The sequence below is a fragment of the Trematomus bernacchii genome, unplaced genomic scaffold, assembly GCF_902827165.1.
Source record: "Trematomus bernacchii unplaced genomic scaffold, fTreBer1.1, whole genome shotgun sequence".
In the NCBI taxonomy this organism is placed as follows: domain Eukaryota; kingdom Metazoa; phylum Chordata; class Actinopteri; order Perciformes; family Nototheniidae; genus Trematomus; species Trematomus bernacchii.
This window is the reverse complement of record NW_022987869.1, coordinates 8,130,607-8,150,930: the sequence shown is the minus strand read 5'-3', so window position 1 is coordinate 8,150,930 and position 20,324 is coordinate 8,130,607. Positions and strand designations below refer to the sequence as shown.

The following is a 20,324-nucleotide window of genomic DNA, read 5'->3' as shown; positions in this document are numbered from 1 at the left end:
AATCTCCATTGTTTGTCGGAGGTTAATATTGTCCACGAAGTTTCGCAATTGGAAAAGTTCCTCTCTGCTATATTGTATGGCAGAGTAGGTGCGGTCGGCTAGCATGTTGCGAACCATGTTAAAAGTAAAACGGCATAAGTAAAAGAAATATGTACAAAATACGAAAATGGGCAAAGTTGGAGAGGAGCACAAAGACGATGCGGCCATCGTCACCGGCGCATCACATACGCTTTAACAACACTATTATGGCCCTTCAATATGAAACCAAGCGAATGTGAAGTATTTCGTTTTTAGCCTACGTGGGCGTTTGACTTCCGATCTTTTGAGCTTTACAGTAATGCCCAGCCTATCAGTACGTGTCTGAACTCTGTCAGTCATAGGGGGTATAGCTCAGTGGTAGAGCATTTGACTGCAGATCAAGAGGTCCCCAGTTCAAATCTGGGTGCCCCCTTTGTAAGTGTACTTGCCTTCAGAATGGTATGTTTGCAATACTGTGAGAACTACAGTGGCCGTGATCGTATAGTGGTTAGTACTCTGCGTTGTGGCCGCAGCAACCCCGGTTCGAATCCGGGTCACAGCAGCGGTTCTAGTCTGCTTTTATGTTTTTGCTTCAACCTACCTACTGCATTTTTAGTTCATTTTCTACAGTTTAAAAGCTGCTGCAAAAACAAAGGGTTTGTGGCGCAATGGATAATGCGTCTGACTACGGATCAGAAGATTCCAGGTTCGACTCCTGGCTAGCTCGTCTCACTTTAGTAAATCACTTGTTCCTCATTTCCTAATGTACTTCTCAAAAAACTGTCCGTCAAAGTACACCTGGAATGAGGGATGGACATAATGATGGGTCAATGGGCTTTCAACATTTCCAACAGTACTTCTCAACAAACAGTGCATCAAAGTCAATGAACATTTGAAACGATTAACAACACTATTATGGCCCTACAATATGAAACCAAGCGAATGTGAAGTATTTCGTTTTTAGCCTACGTGGGCGTTTGACTTCCGGTCATTTGAGCTTTACAGTAATGCCCAGCCTATCAGTACGTGTCTGAACTCTGTCAGTCATAGGGGGTATAGCTCAGTGGTAGAGCATTTGACTGCAGATCAAGAGGTCCCCAGTTCAAATCTGGATGCCCCCTTTGTAAGTGTACTTGCCTTCAGAATGGTATGTTTGCAATACTGTGAGAACTACAGTGGCCGTGATCGTATAGTGGTTAGTACTCTGCGTTGTGGCCGCAGCAACCCCGGTTCGAATCCGGGTCACGGCAGCAGTTCTAGTCGTTTTTTATGTTTTTGCTTCAACCTACCTACTGCATATTTAGTTCATTTTCTACAGTTTAAAAGCTGCTGCAAAAACACAGGGTTAGTGGCGCAATGGATAACGCGTCTGACTACAGATCAGAAGATTCCAGGTTCGACTCCTGGCTAGCTCGTCTCACTTTAGTAAATCACTTGTTCCTCATTTCCTAATGTACTTCTCAAAAAACTGTCCGTCAAAGTACACCTGGAATGAGGGATCGACATAATGATGGGTCAATGGGCTTTCAACATTTCCAACAGTACTTCTCAACAAACAGTGCATCAAAGTCAATGAACATTTGAAACGATTAACAACACTATTATGGCCCTTCAACATGAAACCAAGCGAATGTGAAGTATTTCGTTTTTAGCCTACGTGGGCGTTTGACTTCCGATCATTTGAGCTTTACAGTAATGCCCAGCCTATCAGTACGTGTCTGAACTCTGTCAGTCATAGGGGGTATAGCTCAGTGGTAGAGCATTTGACTGCAGATCATAGAGGTCCCCAGTTCAAATCTGGATGCCCCCTTTGTAAGTGTACTTGCCTTCAGAATGGTATGTTTGCAATACTGTGAGAACTACAGTGGCCGTGATCGTATAGTGGTTAGTACTCTGCGTTGTGGCCGCAGCGAATCCGGGTCGTGGCAGCAGTTCTAGTCGTTTTTTATGTTTTTGCTTCAACCTACCTACTGCATTTTTAGTTCATTTTCTGCAGTTTAAAAGCTGCTGCAAAAACACAGGGTTAGTTGCGCAATGGCTAACGCGTCTGACTACGGATCAGAAGATTCCAGGTTCGACTCCTGGATAGCTCGTCTCACTTTAGTAAATCACTTGTTCCTCATTTCCTAATGTACTTCTCAAAAAACTGTCCGTCAAAGTACACCTGGAATGAGGGATGGACATAATGATGGGTCAATGGGCTTTCAACATTTCCAACAGTACTTCTCAACAAACAGTGCATCAAAGTCAATGAACATTTGAAACGATTAACAACACTATTATGGCCCTTCAACATGAAACCAAGCGAATGTGAAGTATTTCGTTTTTAGCCTACGTGGGCGTTTGACTTCTGGTCATTTGAGCTTTACAGTAATGCCCAGCCTATCAGTACGTGTCTGAACTCTGTCAGTCATAGGGGGTATAGCTCAGTGGTAGAGCATTTGACTGCAGATCAAGAGGTCCCCAGTTCAAATCTGGATGCCCCCTTTGTAAGTGTACTTGCCTTCAGAATGGTATGTTTGCAATACTGTGAGAACTACAGTGGCCGTGATCGTATAGTGGTTAGTACTCTGCGTTGTGGCCGCAGCAACCCCGGTTCGAATCCGGGTCACGGCAGCAGTTCTAGTCGTTTTTTATGTTTTTTCTTCAACCTACCTACTACATTTTTAGTTCATTTTCTACAGTTTAAAAGCTGCTGCAAAAACAAAGGGTTAGTGGTGCAATGGATAACGCGTCTGACTACGGATCAGAAGATTCCAGGTTTGACTCCTGGCTAGCTCGTCTCACTTTAGTATATCACTTGTTCCTCATTTCCTAATGTACTTCTCAAAAAACTGTCCGTCAAAGTACACCTGGAATGAGGGATGGACATAATGATGGGTCAATGGTCTTTCAACATTTCCAACAGTACTTCTCAACAAACAGTGCATCAAAGTCAATGAACATTTGAAACGATTAACAACACTATTATGGCCCTTCAACATGAAACCAAGCGAATGTGAAGTATTTCGTTTTTAGCCTACGTGGGCGTTTGACTTCCGATCATTTGACCTTTACAGTAATGCCCAGCCTATCAGTACGTGTCTGAACTCTGTCAGTCATAGGGGGTATAGCTCAGTGGTAGAGCATTTGACTGCAGATCAAGAGGTCCCAAGTTCAAATCTGGATGCCCCCTTTGTAAGTGTACTTGCCTTCAGAATGGTATGTTTGCAATACTGTGAGAACTACAGTGGCCGTGATCGTATAGTGGTTAGTACTCTGCGTTGTGGCCGCAGCAACCCCGGTTCGAATCCGGGTCACGGCAGCAGTTCTAGTCGTTTTTTATGTTTTTGCTTCAACCTACCTACTGCATTTTTAGTTCATTTTCTACAGTTTAAAAGCTGCTGCAAAAACACAGGGTTAGTGGCGCAATGGCTAACGCGTCTGACTACGGATCAGAAGATTCCAGGTTCGACTCCTGGCTAGCTCGTCTCACTTTAGTAAATCACTTGTTCCTCATTTCCTAATGTACTTCTCAAAAAACTGTCCGTCAAAGTACACCTGGAATGAGGGATGGACATAATGATGGGTCAATGGTCTTTCAACATTTCCAACAGTACTTCTCAACAAACAGTGCATCAAAGTCAATGAACATTTGAAACGATTAACAACACTATTATGGCCCTTCAACATGAAACCAAGCGAATGTGAAGTATTTCGTTTTTAGCCTACGTGGGCGTTTGACTTCCGATCATTTGACCTTTACAGTAATGCCCAGCCTATCAGTACGTGTCTGAACTCTGTCAGTCATAGGGGGTATAGCTCAGTGGTAGAGCATTTGACTGCAGATCAAGAGGTCCCCAGTTCAAATCTGGATGCCCCCTTTGTAAGTGTACTTGCCTTCAGAATGGTATGTTTGCAATACTGTCAGAACTACAGTGGCCGTGATCGTATAGTTGTTAGTACTCTGCGTTGTGGCCGCAGCAACCCCGGTTCGAATCCGGGTCACGGCAGCAGTTCTAGTCGTTTTTTATGTTTTTGCTTCAACCTACCTACTGCATTTTTAGTTCATTTTCTACAGTTTAAAAGCTGCTGCAAAAACACAGGGTTAGTGGCGCAATGGCTAACGCGTCTGACTACGGATCAGAAGATTCCAGGTTCGACTCCTGGCTAGCTCGTCTCACTTTAGTAAATCACTTGTTCCTCATTTCCTAATGTACTTCTCAAAAAACTGTCCGTCAAAGTACACCTGGAATGAGGGATCGACATAATGATGGGTCAATGGGCTTTCAACATTTCCAACAGTACTTCTCAACAAACAGTGCATCAAAGTCAATGAACATTTGAAAAGATTAACAACACTATTATGGCCCTTCAATATGAAACCAAGCGAATGTGAAGTATTTCGTTTTTAGCCTACGTGGGCGTTTGTCTTCCGGTCATTTGAGCTTTACAGTAATGCCCAGCCTATCAGTACGTGTCTGAACTCTGTCAGTCATAGGGGATATAGCTCAGTGGTAGAGCATTTGACTGCAGATCAAGAGGTCCCCAGTTCAAATCTGGGTGCCCCCTTTGTAAGTGTACTTGCCTTCAGAATGGTATGTTTGCAATACTGTGAGAACTACAGTGGCCGTGATCGTATAGTGGTTAGTACTCTGCGTTGTGGCCGCAGCAACCCCGGTTCGAATCTGGGTCACGGCAGCAGTTCTAGTCGTTTTTTATGTTTTTGCTTCAACCTACCTACTGCATTTTTAGTTCATTTTCTACAGTTTAAAAGCTGCTGCAAAAACACAGGGTTAGTGGCGCAATGGCTAACGCGTCTGACTACGGATCAGAAGATTCCAGGTTCGACTCCTGGCTAGCTCGTCTCACTTTAGTAAATCACTTGTTCCTCATTTCCTAATGTACTTCTCAAAAAACTGTCCGTCAAAGTACACCTGGAATGAGGGATCGACATAATGATGGGTCAATGGGCTTTCAACATTTCCAACAGTACTTCTCAACAAACAGTGCATCAAAGTCAATGAACATTTGAAACGATTAACAACACTATTATGGCCCTTCAATATGAAACCAAGTGAATGTGAAGTATTTCGTTTTTAGCCTACGTGGGCGTTTGACTTCCGGTCATTTGAGCTTTACAGTAATGCCCAGCCTATCAGTACGTGTCTGAACTCTGTCAGTCATAGGGGGTATAGCTCAGTGGTAGAGCATTTGACTGCAGATCAAGAGGTCCCCAGTTCAAATCTGGGTGCCCCCTTTGTAAGTGTACTTGCCTTCAGAATGGTATGTTTGCAATACTGTGAGAACTACAGTGGCCGTGATCGTATAGTGGTTAGTACTCTGCGTTGTGGCCGCAGCAACCCCGGTTCGAATCCGGGTCACGGCAGTAGTTCTAGTCGTTTTTTATGTTTTTGCTTCAACCTACCTACTGCATTTTTAGTTCATTTTCTACAGTTTAAAAGCTGCTGCAAAAACAAAGGGTTAGTTGCGCAATGGATAACGTGTCTGACTACGGATCAGAAGATTCCAGGTTTGACTCCTGGCTAGCTCGTCTCTCTTTAGTAAATCACTTGTTCCTCATTTCCTAATGTACTTCTCCAAAAACTGTCCGTCAAAGTACACCTGGAATGAGGGATCGACATAATGATGGGTCAATGGGCTTTCAACATTTCCAACAGTACTTCTCAACAAACAGTGCATCAAAGTCAATGAACATTTGAAACGATTAACAAAACTATTATGGCTATTCAACATGAAACCAAGCGAATGTGAAGTATTTCGTTTTTAGCCTACGTGGGCGTTTGACTTCCGATCATTTGAGCTTTACAGTAATGCCCAGCCTATCAGTACGTGTCTGAACTCTGACAGTCATAGGGGGTATAGCTCAGTGGTAGAGCATTTGACTGCAGATCAAGAGGTCCCCAGTTCAAATCTGGGTGCCCCCTTTGTAAGTCTACTTTCCTTCAGAATGGTATGTTTGCAATACTGTGAGAACTACAGTGGCCGTGATCGTATAGTGGTTAGTACTCTGCGTTGTGGCCGCAGCAACCCCGGTTCCAATCCGGGTCACGGCAGCAGTTCTAGTCTGCTTTAATGTTTTTGCTTCAACCTACCTACTGCATTTTTAGTTCATTTTCTACAGTTTAAAAGCTGCTACAAGAGCAAAGGGTTAGTGGCGCAATGGATAACGCGTCTGACTACGGATCAGAAGATTCCAGGTTCGACTCCTGGCTAGCTCGTCTCACTTTAGTAAATCACTTGTTCCTCATTTCCTAATGTACTTCTCAAAAAACTGTCCGTCAAAGTACACCTGGAATGAGGGATGGACATAATGATGGGTCAATGGTCTTTCAACATTTCCAACAGTACTTCTCAACAAACAGTGCATCAAAGTCAATGAACATTTGAAACGATTAACAACACTATTATGGCCCTTCAACATGAAACCAAGCGAATGTGAAGTATTTCGTTTTTAGCCTACGTGGGCGTTTGACTTCCGATCATTTGACCTTTACAGTAATGCCCAGCCTATCAGTACGTGTCTGAACTCTGTCAGTCATAGGGGGTATAGCTCAGTGGTAGAGCATTTGACTGCAGATCAAGAGGTCCCCAGTTCAAATCTGGATGCCCCCTTTGTAAGTGTACTTGCCTTCAGAATGGTATGTTTGCAATACTGTGAGAACTACAGTGGCCGTGATCGTATAGTGGTTAGTACTCTGCGTTGTGGCCGCAGCAACCCCGGTTCGAATCCGGGTCACAGCAGCAGTTCTAGTCGTTTTTTATGTTTTTGCTTCAACCTACCTACTGCATTTTTAGTTCATTTTCTACAGTTTAAAAGCTGCTGCAAAAACACAGGGTTAGTGGCGCAATGGATAACGCGTCTGACTACGGATCAGAAGATTCCAGGTTCGACTCCTGGCTAGCTCGTCTCACTTTAGTAAATCACTTGTTCCTCATTTCCTAATGTACTTCTCAAAAAACTGTCCGTCAAAGTACACCTGGAATGAGGGATCGACATAATGATGGGTCAATGGGCTTTCAACATTTCCAACAGTACTTCTCAACAAACAGTGCATCAAAGTCAATGAACATTTGAAACGATTAACAACACTATTATGGCCCTTCAATATGAAACCAAGCGAATGTGAAGTATTTCGTTTTTAGCCTACGTGGGCGTTTGACTTCCGGTCATTTGAGCTTTACAGTAATGCCCAGCCTATCAGTACGTGTCTAAACTCTGTCAGTCATAGGGGGTATAGCTCAGTGGTAGAGCATTTGACTGCAGATCAAGAGGTCCCCAGTTCAAATCTGGGTGCCCCCTTTGTAAGTGTACTTGCCTTCAGAATGGTATGTTTGCAATACTGTGAGAACTACAGTGGCCGTGATCGTATAGTGGTTAGTACTCTGCGTTGTGGCCGCAGCAACCCCGGTTCGAATCCGGGTCACGGCAGCAGTTCTAGTCGTTTTTTATGTTTTTGCTTCAACCTACCTACTGCATTTTTTAGTTCATTTTCTACAGTTTAAAAGCTGCTGCAAAAACAAAGGGTTAGTTGCGCAATGGATAACGTGTCTGACTACGGATCAGAAGATTCCAGGTTTGACTCCTGGCTAGCTCGTCTCTCTTTAGTAAATCACTTGTTCCTCATTTCCTAATGTACTTCTCCAAAAACTGTCCGTCAAAGTACACCTGGAATGAGGGATCGACATAATGATGGGTCAATGGGCTTTCAACATTTCCAACAGTACTTCTCAACAAACAGTGCATCAAAGTCAATGAACATTTGAAACGATTAACAAAACTATTATGGCTATTCAACATGAAACCAAGCGAATGTGAAGTATTTCGTTTTTAGCCTACGTGGGCGTTTGACTTCCGATCATTTGAGCTTTACAGTAATGCCCAGCCTATCAGTACGTGTCTGAACTCTGTCAGTCATAGGGGGTATAGCTCAGTGGTAGAGCATTTGACTGCAGATCAAGAGGTCCCCAGTTCAAATCTGGGTGCCCCCTTTGTAAGTCTACTTTCCTTCAGAATGGTATGTTTGCAATACTGTGAGAACTACAGTGGCCGTGATCGTATAGTGGTTAGTACTCTGCGTTGTGGCCGCAGCAACCCCGGTTCCAATCCGGGTCAGGGCAGCAGTTCTAGTAGTTTTTTATGTTTTTGCTTCAACCTACCTACTGCATTTTTAGTTCATTTTCTACAGTTTAAAAGCTGCTGCAAAAACAAAGGGTTAGTGGTGCAATGGATAACGCGTCTGACTACGGATCAGAAGATTCCAGGTTTGACTCCTGGCTAGCTCGTATCACTTGTTCCTCATTTCCTAATGTACTTCTCAAAAAACTGTCCGTCAAAGTACACCTGGAATGAGGGATCGACATAATGATGGGTCAATGGGCTTTCAACATTTCCAACAGTACTTCTCAACAAACAGTGCATCAAAGTCAATGAACATTTGAAACGATTAACAACACTATTATGGCCCTTCAACATGAAACCAAGCGAATGTGAAGTATTTCGTTTTTAGCCTACGTGGGCGTTTGACTTCTGGTCATTTGAGCTTTACATTAATGCCCAGCCTATCAGTACGTGTCTGAACTCTGTCAGTCATAGGGGGTATAGCTCAGTGGTAGAGCATTTGACTGCAGATCAAGAGGTCCCCAGTTCAAATCTGGGTGCCCCCTTTGTAAGTGTACTTGCCTTCAGATTGGTATGTTTGCAATACTGTGAGAACTACAGTGGCCGTGATCGTATAGTGGTTAGTACTCTGCGTTGTGGCCGCAGCAACCCCGGTTCGAATCCGGGTCACGGCAGCAGTTCTAGTCGTTTTTTATGTTTTTGCTTCAACCTACCTACTGCATTTTTAGTTCATTTTCTACAGTTTAAAAGCTGCTGCAAAAACACAGGGTTAGTGGCGCAATGGATAACGCGTCTGACTACGGATCAGAAGAGTCCAGGTTCGACTCCTGGCTAGCTCGTCTCACTTTAGTAAATCACTTGTTCCTCATTTCCTAATGTACTTCTCCAAAAACTGTCCGTCAAAGTACACCTGGAATGAGGGATCGACATAATGATGGGTCAATGGGCTTTCAACATTTCCAACAGTACTTCTCAACAAACAGTGCATCAAAGTCAATGAAAATTTGAAACGATTAACAACACTATTATGGCCCTTCAACATGAAACCAAGCGAATGTGAAGTATTTCGTTTTTAGCCTACGTGGGCGTTTGACTTCTGGTCATTTGAGCTTTACAGTAATGCCCAGCCTATCAGTACGTGTCTGAACTCTGTCAGTCATAGGGGGTATAGCTCAGTGGTAGAGCATTTGACTGCAGATCAAGAGGTCCCCAGTTCAAATCTGGGTGCCCCCCTTTGTAAGTGTACTTGCCTTCAGATTGGTATGTTTGCAATACTGTGAGAACTACAGTGGCCGTGATCGTATAGTGGTTAGTACTCTGTGTTGTGGCCGCAGCAACCCCGGTTCGAATCCGGGTCACGGCAGCAGTTCTAGTCGTTTTTTATGTTTTTGCTTCAACCTACCTACTGCATTTTTAGTTCATTTTCTACAGTTTAAAAGCTGCTGCAAAAAACACAGGGTTAGTGGCGCAATGGATAACGCGTCTGACTACGGATCAGAAGAGTCCAGGTTCGACTCCTGGCTAGCTCGTCTCACTTTAGTAAATCACTTGTTCCTCATTTCCTAATGTACTTCTCCAAAAACTGTCCGTCAAAGTACACCTGGAATGAGGGATCGACATAATGATGGGTCAATGGGCTTTCAACATTTCCAACAGTACTTCTCAACAAACAGTGCATCAAAGTCAATGAACATTTGAAACGATTAACAACACTATTATGGCCCTTCAACATGAAACCAAGCGAATGTGAAGTATTTCGTTTTTAGCCTACGTGGGCGTTTGACTTCCGGTCATTTGAGCTTTACAGTAATGCCCAGCCTATCAGTACGTGTCTGAACTCTGTCAGTCATAGGGGGTATAGCTCAGTGGTAGAGCATTTGACTGCAGATCAAGAGGTCCCCAGTTCAAATCTGGATGCCCCCTTTGTAAGTCTACTTGCCTTCAGAATGGTATGTTTGCAATACTGGGAGAACTACAGTGGCCGTGATCGTATAGTGGTTAGTACTCTGCGTTGTTGCCGCAGCAACCCCGGTTCGAATCCGGGTCACGGCAGCAGTTCTAGTCGGTTTTTATGTTTTTGCTTCAACCTACCTACTGCATTTTTAGTTCATTTTCTACAGTTTAAAAGCTCCTGCAAAAACACAGGGTTAGTTGGGCAATGGATAACGCATCTGACTACGGATCAGAAGATTCCAGGTTCGACTCCTGGCTAGCTAGTCGAATCTGGGTCACGGCAGCAGTTCTAGTCTGCTTTTATGTTTTTGCTTCAACGACTCAGCTTTGTCTACAAGACACATGTATGGTTTCCCCGGCAATCAGCTAAAGTGAAAAACATTACTCTTTGGCTCTTTTGGGCGTACCAGTAAAGATGTTTTGTGGGTTGTTATAGGTGCTGACTCTGTGGGATTTGAAAACTCTAGTTAGATGCTAGACATCAAATCCATGTAAGGGAGGACAACTGGAATGTATCCCTTCTTTACGGATAAAGAGCTTATCATGAAATATAGAATCAAAGGAGCTTGAAAAATCTTCTATGATGGCCACGCTATTGACCCCCGGCTTTAAGAAGTGAATAGCAAACGTTTGTGGGTGGGGCTTGAATATTGAGGCCAAACACCCTCAAGTTAATGGAGCATCTGTCTCTGTGGCGCAATTGGTTAGCGCGTTCGGCTGTTAACTGAAAGGTTGGTGGTTCAAGCCCACCCAGGGACGTTTTCTGCTTCAACTAGCATTCTGATTTGCATAAATTAACAAGCTTGATGCCTTGAAATGCTCAAGGAACCAGAAAAAAAGTATGATAATGACTGTGACACATTACCAGTTGCGCAATTTCCTTCTATCCAACAATTACATTCAAAGGTCATCATGTGAGCATTAGTGGATCAGTAGTTGAATTCTCGCCTGCCACGCGAAAGACCCGGCTCCCGGCCAATGCAGCAGACAGCCCTTTGTTGTTTGGAATCAGAGTATAATGCCAGTACAGATGGACTATCTTATTTCAGACTCCAGCATACAGCTTCCTGCCTACTACCAGCCAGTTACCTGCCTAAGACCTGCCAAAGACCAGTATCTGGGAATGTTAAGCCCTCCCACTATTTTCCAAGAGGGCGTTGCCAGATTTTCAATTTCAGGATTTAACCAGGAGATGACGCTATATATTAAATAACTATGGCCAAACTAAGACTTAGTTTTTCACAAGAGAAAATGCAGATATTATATAAAAAACTAAAGTTAAAATCTTGTTTTTAATGCCCCAAGAGCAATAAAAACACTTGTTAAAAAAATCCTGAGTGAGGCTTTCATAAATTGCATTTCGCTGACGCTTTTATCCAAAGCGACTTACTATTTAATAAATGATAAATGATTATTCATAACAAATATGAGTGATGTGTGATTATTATTCATGCTATATACTGATATAGGGCTAAGTAAGCAATCAATCCTGCAAATGAACCCTTAGTTGTTCAATATATTTATTCAGACAATGTGAGTAGAAATACAGAAATTCTGCTCCCACCTAAGGCCGACGTTGCAATATTACAACATTTCCCTAAAAACTTATCAAAACGTAAACATTTTTAAAACTCTTTCATTTCTGCTCCAGAGGCCAGGGGTTAAATTGGGATTTTATATGTGGGGGGGCTCTGTTAGAAGGTGCGACGGGGGAGGGGGGAGAGAGTTAGACGCTTGTGAATTGTCAACGGGGGGGGCGGGCCTCTCTGCACGGAGGAGCCGCGGAGGAAGAGACACACGTTCACTAAGCCGAATCACAGTGATCTGCTATTTTAAAGTAAATTCAACACATATCGACCCTAAATATAGCATATATTAAGAACGAGAAAGTGTTAACATCGTTTTTTGTAAACATATGACAAATATGCGAGGGTGATGACATCAGAGCATCGTCCTATGGGCTTAGCCCCGGACAGGTACAACAGGTATTCACTCAGAGGGGGGTAGGTACCCATTTACATGTCAAAAATCAACATACAGTAGGGGGGTGGGGGATGGTGAACGGTATGGTCAATGTAATTAATTCATGTAATAAAAACATCTCAGGTCAGTAACACTGAAAGCTAAATGTGCGTACGTAGCGCTGTAACTTCCTCCACAAAAGCAGCCTTCTGTTTATTCAACGTGGTGGGGGCCGAAGGAACCGGGCAGAGTTTTTCGCCGGTCAACGTGTGTGAAAGTTTAAATCTTCCTTATTGAGCTTTAAAACAAATGAATAACGACTATATATAATAATAAAATAAACACCGGCATTAAATAAAAAGTCATTAAAGAGATAAGGAGGAGAAAAGGTTTAAGGAAGTAAGCAAGGAATACAGAATGTCGAAATCCTCTGTTTCACGCGATGTCGAACATTGAAAAGTCCTTATAAAATGATAGAATTTAAAAGAGTCTTGAAAAAGCATGGTGATGGCAATAAATGCATTAATGAATCCCCAAAATCTACAGAATACATTTAATTTAAGGGGAGCAGTTACTGAGAAGTATATAATTAGAACTGCTACCAATGGTGGCCTATTTAGTTTATTAAGAAATACATATTTTTAGCTATTAATTCGCAGAAATGTAAAGTGATCTATCTAAGTTCTATTCATATTCTTGACGGGAAGAGTTAGTATACAATAGGCTTTAAAAGCCTTCTCCAAATCAAACCAAGATATCTTGGGTCAGTCTTTTCTTCCAAAAAGTTTGTGACAAGATGTGAAGTTAACAAGTATTCACTCAGAGGGGGGTAGGTGAACCGGGCAGAGTTTTTCGCCGCTCAACGTGTGTGAAAGTTTAAATCTTCCTTATTGAGCTTTAAAACAAATGAATAACGACTAAATATAATAATAAAATAAACACCGGCTGTTGTTATGCCTGCTGTAACGTTAAATTACTCCGTTCTCCGCTTAAGTAATTATGCCGTTACAAGCTTCATAGTTGTATTTATCATCTAAATTTGCCGAAACAAGTTTAATATTCTGAAAGCCAAGACTTTGTTTATTTGAAATCAGATGAAAACAAACTGTAACGGACCCTGCCGTGTTATCTTGATATTTCCGGCACAGACCCTTTCATACCGGCAATGCGCGATATAAACAACAGGAACTGCGACAGCTTAAATATGCGAACACAAACCTACAGACTGCTGGAGAAGAGATATCACAGGGGGGGTTGGGACACACACATTTCGATGGCCAATTAGTTTTAAACAAAGAGTATAGCCTACTCAACATAGGGGGGTGGGGGCTGGTGAACGGTATGGTCAATGTTTGTAAACACTGTGACATTTTGACTTTATTTGATCATTTCAGTTAAAAACTAACGTTCATATTTCATATTACTGTTTTGCCTGGCTGGACCTGTAATTTACAGGAAAGGAGTGCACGCTACTAAAGAGACACGCTACCATGGAAACCAAACAATGGTGTTGCTGTATTGAAGTCCGAGTGGAAACAGTCATATTTGGAGCGTTATGTTAGAATGAAACAGTCAGGTCGTGACTCACAAAGAAAAAGTGTTACTTCACTAACTGTAAGCTTGTCATTCAGAGTAACCTACAGTTAACTTAACTGTTGGAAAAGAAAGATCAGGGGGGGGAGAGAGCTGTGATGAGCCATTAGGTGTGTAAACACACAGCTGAGAGCTGCCGTTTCATTCTGACTGTTTAAAAAACGGTAACAACGGACTATTTTTCTTAGCGGATGCATGTCAATTTAAATCAATACATACAACTATTTTTTAAATCAATAAAAACATTTTCTAAATCCATAAAAGCATTTCAATTAATATTGGGAGTCATGTCGTTACTTTGTTGAGAATGTGGCCATGTAATAAGCGGGATAATTTGCAGCGACTTGGTCATTATGGGGAAAAATAACACCCAGGGATCAAGATCCCTCCGCTACGCGGATCTTGATCTACCTGACAAGGCTCCATTAAAATATAAATATTTTTAGTGAATTACTGAGTTTAGGCACGTTAATAACATTTTAATGAAGTTGAATACAGTATATTCATATTTGTCAGTGATTTCATGTCAATTCGGCGAACATAAACATAAATGATCGTGGTGAAGATGATGATTAAATTAGGATTAAAAATCGAGAGCCGGCTGCATTTCCTCTCGTTCGTTTTTTCCGACTAAACAACATTATTTTGTTAAATAACAACATGGTGATGTTTTGTAAATGATTACATGTCTTATTTAGCACAGACTATGATCCTATCCGTGACATATGGATCTTAACAAAGATCCGCTATACATTAGTACCAGACATACTGTACATTGTGGTGATTGACATTATTCACCCACGGATCTATGGGTTGGGGTATTGTTCCGCACGGACATTTTAGTGAACCAGACCAGCTGTTTCCGCCGGTCTTCGCTTCCCGGGCATGAAGTTGTTTACATGTGTGTTCAGATGCTAAATAAAAGTTTAGCTTGTACTTTTGATACCCCGCCTCCGACTCCCGTCTGTCGGCACCACAACTTCCAGTTTACTGTATCGAAGTTGATTTCACATGAGCGATGTCGAACATTGAAAAGTCCTTATAAAATTACATAAAACATTTTCCATAAAAAAGTTGATTCAAGAACAAATCTCTGTTATTAGATCAGTACTTTTCTTATATGACTATTATTGCTAAATTTGAAAGGTCTTTAACAGCTTTGGAATTATATATATATAGATAGCACCTTCTGCCATCCCATCTCTACTGACAATCATTAACACTTAGATGTTATGATATCGTAAGCATCGTCAGTGATTGACTTGAACACTGAGAATGTATTTATTAACTTCAGACATTTGAAATATTTGAAATCAGATGAAAACAAACTGTAACGGACCCTGCCGTGTTATCTATGATTACTATGCCTTACTGTACATTCATAATTTCAGCCGGAGGGAGGTGGGCGGCGCTGCGGAGGAGCAGATTGCGAGTGAGGTGCCTGTTCTAAACGAACTATTACAGCTGTTATAAAGCATTAAATAAAAAGTCATGAAAGAGATAAGGAGGAGAAAAGGTTTAAGGAAGTAAGCAAGGAATACAGAATGTTGAAATCCTCTGTTTCACGCGATGCCGAACATTGAAGACAGAAGACGGCGGTACCCCAATCTACACAGCGGGAGAAAGAATATCATAAAGCAGATCGGAGGAGACATCACGATCTTCCCACATTAGTGCAATTCACCTATACTTAACCCCAAATAAAAGAACCCAATAAAAACAGTTGTTAAATAATAGTGAAGTCACGTTGTAATAATAACATCTCTCGGTTTGAGTGTTCTTTTTCTGCTTTGCCTAAAGCCACTGTGTCAAGTGTCTAGTGACTATTTCTCTTAGCGGATGCATGTCAATTTAAATCAATACATACAACTATTTTTTAAATCAATAAAAACATTTTCTAAATCCATAAAAGCATTTCAATTAAGATAGGGAGTCATGTCGTACTTTGTTGAGAATGTGGCCATGTAATAAACGGGATAATTTGCAGCGACTTGGTCATTGTGGGGAAAAATAACACCCATCCTGATCGTTTCAATGAAGTTGAATGCAGAATATTCATATTTGTCAGTGATTTCATTTAAATTCGGCGAACATAAACATCAATGATCGTGGTGAAGATGATGATTAAATTAGGATTAAAAATCGGGAGAGCCGGCTGCATTTCCTCTCGTTCGTTTTTTTTGACTAAACAACATTATTTTGTTAAATAACAACATGGTGATGTTTTGTAAATGATTACATGTCTTATTTAGCACAGACTATGATCCTATCTGTGACATATGGATCTTAACAAAGATCCGCTATACATTAGTACCAGACATACTGTACATCCAGTTTACTGTGTCGAAGTTGATTTCACATGACTCCAGTGTGGAACCCCACTGCACCCCCTGGTGGATCAATGATCCATTGCAGCTGGCTTCACAATAATTACATTTATTTATCACGGGGGCGATATCAAGTCAGACTGGGGGCCGGCTCTTCATCACGGGCCGATCACGGACCAATCACGACCCTCGCGTTTTAAACTGTCTAAAATAAGACGCTCCATCTGTATAGTCTTTGCCTGGATTTGTGTAGAGTCAGAATACAAAACTGTGGTTTCAGGCTGTTTCCATCCTTCACATACATGGACGTGACCTGCAGCTTCAATGGAGGACAGTGGCATACAGCCACCAGTCTAGAGTTATATATTTTTGCAGGCAAACAATGCATGTTTTTATGAAGGACAACCATTAATTTCCTTTGATTTAAATAAAATTACATTTACAATTGGCTGGTTAAATTGACATAGATTTTATGCCTCGTTGGCGCAGTAGGCAGCGCGTCAGTCTCATAATCTGAAGGCCGTGAGTTCGAGCCTCACACGGGGCAACGGTTTAGTTACCTCCCATTTGCAGTCTGACATGACAGGTTTTTCTCATCCTGTGAGCCTGTATTGACACCATGTGGGACTCATAATTGAAAGGAAGCGAGTACGAGCTAATATATAATTTTGCCTGGACTCAACTAGGGTTAGATAGCCAACTTGTGATGGTTGCCTGTTTCCATCATGGGAGCACAGGCACACAGAGTCGGCTCTATCTTCTAGATACGTGTACGATTTCACCTGGACCCTGATACAGCAAGACACACAGGTATTTGTGGGGCAAAGATGTATTGTTGAGCCCGCCAGAATAGTGGTAGTTACTGTGCTGTCCCCGGTATATGTAGTGTATATAGCTTAACAGCCAGATAAACTCCCTCCGTACACCAAGACTCTGAAGACGTGAATCCTTTGCCCACAGGTTTAATGGTATAAGGATGGTGTGAAACTAAAAATAAACAAGACAAAATATAATCAATTCTATGATCATTTCTACATACACAAATATGCACAATGTATATAAATCAACACAGCTTTAACATTAATTGAATTGCCTTGTTATATTTACTGTAAGCTTTTTAATGTATTTATTGTAATTCTAGAACTCAAACAGTTATAAATGGCATCATATAATCAACCATTTGTACATTTATTCATTTAACTCTCCTTGCATTAACCTTGTACAATATTGAGACAACTCGGAAGATCTCCAGCATTAAACACCACAGAATACAATATTTTCTAAAAATAATCATCTGTAATTGTTAATAACATAAACATAAACAATACTTACATACGATGCGATCAAAGGCATTAAGACGTATGCAGATGTAGCTGGATTTCTTACAAACAATAACACATTGCTCACAGAGCCATGCTTTGCCTATTTCCTCTCTAATGATCACCTGACACACCCATCTGATGATGTCATCCTGATTCTTAAAGGGACCACGACTAGGCACAATAGGCACAATAGGCACACAAAGAATAGCCCAGAAAATGCAAACAAGAGTAAACTTAGCTGTAACAGAACAGTTACGATGTCATGTGAGCGCGGGCGGTTGAGTGGTAGAATCCTCGTCAGCCACGTGGAAAGCCTGGTTCCGATTCCCAGCAAATGCAACCTCTGTTGTTTGGAATCAGCCCTTGCAGACAAGGAGAGTGTAAAGCTACTGGGTGGAAAGGATCTTGCCTGGACTTATGCAGAGTCAGATACACAATCCATGATGACAGGCTGTTTCCATCCTAGGAGCCCAGAGACACACGACTCAGCTTTGTCTACAAGACACATGTATGGTTTCCCCGGCAATCAGCTAAAGTGATAAACATTACTCTTTGGCTCTTTTGGGCGTACCAGTAAAGATGTTTTGTGGGTTGTTATAGGTGCTGACTCTGTGGGATTTGAAAACTCTAGTTAGATGCTAGACATCAAATCCATGTAAGGGAGGACAACTGGAATGTATCCCTTCTTTACGGATAAAGAGCTTATCATGAAATATAGAATCAAAGGAGCTTGAAAAATCTTCTATGATGGCCACGCTATTGACCCCCGGCTTTAAGAAGTGAATAGCAAACGTTTGTGGGTGGGGCTTGAATATTGAGGCCAAACACCCTCAAGTTAATGGATCATGTGTCTCTGTGGCGCAATTGGTTAGCGCGTTCGGCTGTTAACTGAAAGGTTGGTGGTTCAAGCCCACCCAGGGACGTTTCCTGCTTCAACTAGCATTATGGTTTGCATAAATTAACAAGCTGGATGCCTTGAAATGCTCAAGGAACCAGAAAAAAAGTTTCTAATGACTGTGACACATTACCATTGGGGAATTTCCTTCTATCCAACAATTACATTCAAAGGTCATCATGTGAGCATTAGTGGATCAGTAGTTGAATTCTCGCCTGCCACGCGAAAGACCCGGCTCCGATTCCCGGCTCCCGGCCAATGCAGCAGACAGCCCTTTGTTGTTTGGAATCAGAGTATAATGCCTGTATAGTCTTTGCCTGGATTTGTGTAGAGTCAGAATACAAAACTGTGGTTTCAGGCTGTTCTATTTCGTATATGGCTTCGCCCTCTAAGGCTATCGCTATTGGGTAATCCCCCTGCGCACCCGCGCAGCACTGAAACACTTGTAGTCCACGCCCGCCCGCAAGGTGGGCCCCACCCTCGGGCTCCCTTCCGGTATAAATAGGAAGGAGGCCCGACAATCTGCTCCCTCTTTTTCTTCAGCACCCCGTTACTGAAGCACAAGAGACACTTTCATTAACAGAGCAATCATGAGCAGCAATTGTGTCAGAGATTGTCCCTCATGTGGCTCTGGATACATTATGAGTTACGACCAGCACACGATGTGCGAATCCTGCCTAGGGCCAGAGCACGCATAGGCGGCTCTCAGCCAGCAGGTCCCATGCACACACTGTGAGCCGAGTGCCGGGCAGGTGTCGGACGACTCCGACCCCGCCTCCCTCCACGGTTCACCGTACGGTTCTCCCCTCCCTCCTCTCCCCCGGACGGGGGAGACAGAGTCGGAGCAGGGTGCCGGCTTGGCGGACGAGCACGCGGTCCCCTTCTCCGACACCACGGCGCTGCCGGTGCTGCCGGTGATAGGTGGCATCCTGGGGGAACTACCGGAGATCCTATGCAAGGCGGCCGCCTGCAGAGGTCTCCCCGTTCCCCCAGCTCAGGAGAGGTGTGCTCCGGACGATATGGCCGGAGTTTTTTTCGCGGGTGCAGACGGTCAGGAGTGACCCGGTCTGGCCACGCTTCCCCGCCATCAGGAGGTACCAGGAGGGGGCGGCGGCGAACCCGAGGATCCTGAAGGCTCCGGTGGCCACATTTGTTCCCCTCACCAAGGTGGAGGGGTTCACAGATGCTGGTTTCCCAGCCACCCCTTCTTTGGAGCCGAGCCTGACGGCGTTTTTTGGGGTGAGACAGGCCAACGTGATCGCCGGACGGCGCCCTACGTTGGCCTCCCCAGGGACCAGTATGTCACCCGCCAGGCCGACCGGGTGCACCAGTGTGCCTTTCAGGCGTCGGCGTCGGCGAACAACATCGCGCTGCTCTCAAACTCGGTGGTGACGCTGGTGGAGCGGTCCACCACCTTGGCCGCTGATGAAGCGGAGGAGATCGGCAAGGCGGCCAGCAACACATCTCGAGCATGTGCGCCCGCTCTCAGAGTGTTTCTCAGAGTGGTAGCGCGTGTGTCTGATGGACAGATGGATGAGCAGGCTGATCAGCAGAGGGTACACCCTGCAGTTTGCCTCTCCCCCCCCCCCCCCCCCCACAGTTCAATGGGACACAGGAAACACTCCTGTCAACCCAGGAACAGTGTTACGGGGAGTGGAAAAAGACTGGGGGAATGAGACCATCCTCGATCTGTCAGTATTCCACATGCTGACGATCAAACAGGTGCTGGAATGTGTTCACCAGGACGACTGGTTCACTTCCACCTGAAGGAGGATGCATACTTCCATACCCATCATCCCGAAACACAGGAAATTCCTGCGTTTCTCTTTTCAGGGAATATCAGACCAGACAATCGTCTGCTGTTTGGATGTTCCCTGGCTCCTCGCATTTTGTGTAGAGAAGGCTGGAGCCACTACACAGTGACAGAGGAGGGATGAGAATGAGGTTTTTTCTCTGGACGACCTGCTATTTGCTCGCTCGCTCCAGCAAGAGGAAGTCGCTTTACAGACGTTACATCTCGTATCGCATCTGTCAAAGCCTGGGTTTCATAATGAATTTGGAGAAGAGCTGCCCTCTCCCCTCTCAGACATTCATTTATCTGGGAGTGGAATTAAACTCAGCCAGCAGAGCGC

General features: G+C 43.3%; 45 non-coding genes across 45 annotated transcripts; all 45 read left to right on the top strand.

Annotated features, from left to right (window-relative positions):
• The first annotated feature begins 379 nt into the window (after positions 1-379).
• On the top strand, positions 380-451 carry trnac-gca. The gene has a single exon. It is a non-coding gene; the product is annotated as a tRNA-Cys (tRNA).
• Positions 452-508: 57 nt separating this feature from the next.
• trnah-gug lies at positions 509-580 on the top strand. Its single transcript has one exon. It is a non-coding gene; the product is annotated as a tRNA-His (tRNA).
• Positions 581-672: 92 nt separating this feature from the next.
• On the top strand, positions 673-745 carry trnar-acg. Its single transcript has one exon. It is a non-coding gene; the product is annotated as a tRNA-Arg (tRNA).
• Positions 746-1,067: 322 nt separating this feature from the next.
• trnac-gca lies at positions 1,068-1,139 on the top strand. The gene has a single exon. It is a non-coding gene; the product is annotated as a tRNA-Cys (tRNA).
• Positions 1,140-1,196: 57 nt separating this feature from the next.
• trnah-gug lies at positions 1,197-1,268 on the top strand. Its single transcript has one exon. It is a non-coding gene; the product is annotated as a tRNA-His (tRNA).
• A 92-nt stretch (positions 1,269-1,360) lies between these two features.
• Positions 1,361-1,433, top strand: trnac-aca. Its single transcript has one exon. It is a non-coding gene; the product is annotated as a tRNA-Cys (tRNA).
• Positions 1,434-1,755: 322 nt separating this feature from the next.
• Positions 1,756-1,828, top strand: trnac-gca. The gene has a single exon. It is a non-coding gene; the product is annotated as a tRNA-Cys (tRNA).
• Positions 1,829-2,038: 210 nt separating this feature from the next.
• On the top strand, positions 2,039-2,111 carry trnar-acg. Its single transcript has one exon. It is a non-coding gene; the product is annotated as a tRNA-Arg (tRNA).
• Positions 2,112-2,433: 322 nt separating this feature from the next.
• trnac-gca lies at positions 2,434-2,505 on the top strand. The gene has a single exon. It is a non-coding gene; the product is annotated as a tRNA-Cys (tRNA).
• Positions 2,506-2,562: 57 nt separating this feature from the next.
• On the top strand, positions 2,563-2,634 carry trnah-gug. The gene has a single exon. It is a non-coding gene; the product is annotated as a tRNA-His (tRNA).
• A 92-nt stretch (positions 2,635-2,726) lies between these two features.
• On the top strand, positions 2,727-2,799 carry trnar-acg. Its single transcript has one exon. It is a non-coding gene; the product is annotated as a tRNA-Arg (tRNA).
• Positions 2,800-3,121: 322 nt separating this feature from the next.
• On the top strand, positions 3,122-3,193 carry trnac-gca. Its single transcript has one exon. It is a non-coding gene; the product is annotated as a tRNA-Cys (tRNA).
• A 57-nt stretch (positions 3,194-3,250) lies between these two features.
• trnah-gug lies at positions 3,251-3,322 on the top strand. Its single transcript has one exon. It is a non-coding gene; the product is annotated as a tRNA-His (tRNA).
• A 92-nt stretch (positions 3,323-3,414) lies between these two features.
• Positions 3,415-3,487, top strand: trnar-acg. Its single transcript has one exon. It is a non-coding gene; the product is annotated as a tRNA-Arg (tRNA).
• Positions 3,488-3,809: 322 nt separating this feature from the next.
• On the top strand, positions 3,810-3,881 carry trnac-gca. Its single transcript has one exon. It is a non-coding gene; the product is annotated as a tRNA-Cys (tRNA).
• A 57-nt stretch (positions 3,882-3,938) lies between these two features.
• Positions 3,939-4,010, top strand: trnah-gug. Its single transcript has one exon. It is a non-coding gene; the product is annotated as a tRNA-His (tRNA).
• Positions 4,011-4,102: 92 nt separating this feature from the next.
• trnar-acg lies at positions 4,103-4,175 on the top strand. Its single transcript has one exon. It is a non-coding gene; the product is annotated as a tRNA-Arg (tRNA).
• A 322-nt stretch (positions 4,176-4,497) lies between these two features.
• On the top strand, positions 4,498-4,569 carry trnac-gca. The gene has a single exon. It is a non-coding gene; the product is annotated as a tRNA-Cys (tRNA).
• Positions 4,570-4,626: 57 nt separating this feature from the next.
• Positions 4,627-4,698, top strand: trnah-gug. The gene has a single exon. It is a non-coding gene; the product is annotated as a tRNA-His (tRNA).
• A 92-nt stretch (positions 4,699-4,790) lies between these two features.
• Positions 4,791-4,863, top strand: trnar-acg. Its single transcript has one exon. It is a non-coding gene; the product is annotated as a tRNA-Arg (tRNA).
• Positions 4,864-5,185: 322 nt separating this feature from the next.
• trnac-gca lies at positions 5,186-5,257 on the top strand. The gene has a single exon. It is a non-coding gene; the product is annotated as a tRNA-Cys (tRNA).
• Positions 5,258-5,314: 57 nt separating this feature from the next.
• Positions 5,315-5,386, top strand: trnah-gug. Its single transcript has one exon. It is a non-coding gene; the product is annotated as a tRNA-His (tRNA).
• Positions 5,387-5,478: 92 nt separating this feature from the next.
• trnar-acg lies at positions 5,479-5,551 on the top strand. Its single transcript has one exon. It is a non-coding gene; the product is annotated as a tRNA-Arg (tRNA).
• A 322-nt stretch (positions 5,552-5,873) lies between these two features.
• Positions 5,874-5,945, top strand: trnac-gca. The gene has a single exon. It is a non-coding gene; the product is annotated as a tRNA-Cys (tRNA).
• Positions 5,946-6,002: 57 nt separating this feature from the next.
• On the top strand, positions 6,003-6,074 carry trnah-gug. The gene has a single exon. It is a non-coding gene; the product is annotated as a tRNA-His (tRNA).
• A 92-nt stretch (positions 6,075-6,166) lies between these two features.
• Positions 6,167-6,239, top strand: trnar-acg. Its single transcript has one exon. It is a non-coding gene; the product is annotated as a tRNA-Arg (tRNA).
• Positions 6,240-6,561: 322 nt separating this feature from the next.
• trnac-gca lies at positions 6,562-6,633 on the top strand. The gene has a single exon. It is a non-coding gene; the product is annotated as a tRNA-Cys (tRNA).
• Positions 6,634-6,690: 57 nt separating this feature from the next.
• trnah-gug lies at positions 6,691-6,762 on the top strand. The gene has a single exon. It is a non-coding gene; the product is annotated as a tRNA-His (tRNA).
• Positions 6,763-6,854: 92 nt separating this feature from the next.
• Positions 6,855-6,927, top strand: trnar-acg. Its single transcript has one exon. It is a non-coding gene; the product is annotated as a tRNA-Arg (tRNA).
• Positions 6,928-7,249: 322 nt separating this feature from the next.
• Positions 7,250-7,321, top strand: trnac-gca. Its single transcript has one exon. It is a non-coding gene; the product is annotated as a tRNA-Cys (tRNA).
• Positions 7,322-7,378: 57 nt separating this feature from the next.
• On the top strand, positions 7,379-7,450 carry trnah-gug. Its single transcript has one exon. It is a non-coding gene; the product is annotated as a tRNA-His (tRNA).
• Positions 7,451-7,543: 93 nt separating this feature from the next.
• trnar-acg lies at positions 7,544-7,616 on the top strand. The gene has a single exon. It is a non-coding gene; the product is annotated as a tRNA-Arg (tRNA).
• Positions 7,617-7,938: 322 nt separating this feature from the next.
• trnac-gca lies at positions 7,939-8,010 on the top strand. Its single transcript has one exon. It is a non-coding gene; the product is annotated as a tRNA-Cys (tRNA).
• Positions 8,011-8,231: 221 nt separating this feature from the next.
• trnar-acg lies at positions 8,232-8,304 on the top strand. The gene has a single exon. It is a non-coding gene; the product is annotated as a tRNA-Arg (tRNA).
• A 309-nt stretch (positions 8,305-8,613) lies between these two features.
• On the top strand, positions 8,614-8,685 carry trnac-gca. The gene has a single exon. It is a non-coding gene; the product is annotated as a tRNA-Cys (tRNA).
• A 57-nt stretch (positions 8,686-8,742) lies between these two features.
• Positions 8,743-8,814, top strand: trnah-gug. The gene has a single exon. It is a non-coding gene; the product is annotated as a tRNA-His (tRNA).
• A 92-nt stretch (positions 8,815-8,906) lies between these two features.
• On the top strand, positions 8,907-8,979 carry trnar-acg. The gene has a single exon. It is a non-coding gene; the product is annotated as a tRNA-Arg (tRNA).
• A 322-nt stretch (positions 8,980-9,301) lies between these two features.
• Positions 9,302-9,373, top strand: trnac-gca. The gene has a single exon. It is a non-coding gene; the product is annotated as a tRNA-Cys (tRNA).
• A 58-nt stretch (positions 9,374-9,431) lies between these two features.
• On the top strand, positions 9,432-9,503 carry trnah-gug. The gene has a single exon. It is a non-coding gene; the product is annotated as a tRNA-His (tRNA).
• A 93-nt stretch (positions 9,504-9,596) lies between these two features.
• On the top strand, positions 9,597-9,669 carry trnar-acg. Its single transcript has one exon. It is a non-coding gene; the product is annotated as a tRNA-Arg (tRNA).
• Positions 9,670-9,991: 322 nt separating this feature from the next.
• trnac-gca lies at positions 9,992-10,063 on the top strand. The gene has a single exon. It is a non-coding gene; the product is annotated as a tRNA-Cys (tRNA).
• Positions 10,064-10,120: 57 nt separating this feature from the next.
• trnan-guu lies at positions 10,121-10,192 on the top strand. The gene has a single exon. It is a non-coding gene; the product is annotated as a tRNA-Asn (tRNA).
• A 586-nt stretch (positions 10,193-10,778) lies between these two features.
• On the top strand, positions 10,779-10,852 carry trnan-guu. The gene has a single exon. It is a non-coding gene; the product is annotated as a tRNA-Asn (tRNA).
• A 5,597-nt stretch (positions 10,853-16,449) lies between these two features.
• On the top strand, positions 16,450-16,522 carry trnam-cau. Its single transcript has one exon. It is a non-coding gene; the product is annotated as a tRNA-Met (tRNA).
• Positions 16,523-18,146: 1,624 nt separating this feature from the next.
• Positions 18,147-18,220, top strand: trnan-guu. The gene has a single exon. It is a non-coding gene; the product is annotated as a tRNA-Asn (tRNA).
• Positions 18,221-20,324: the final 2,104 nt, after the last annotated feature.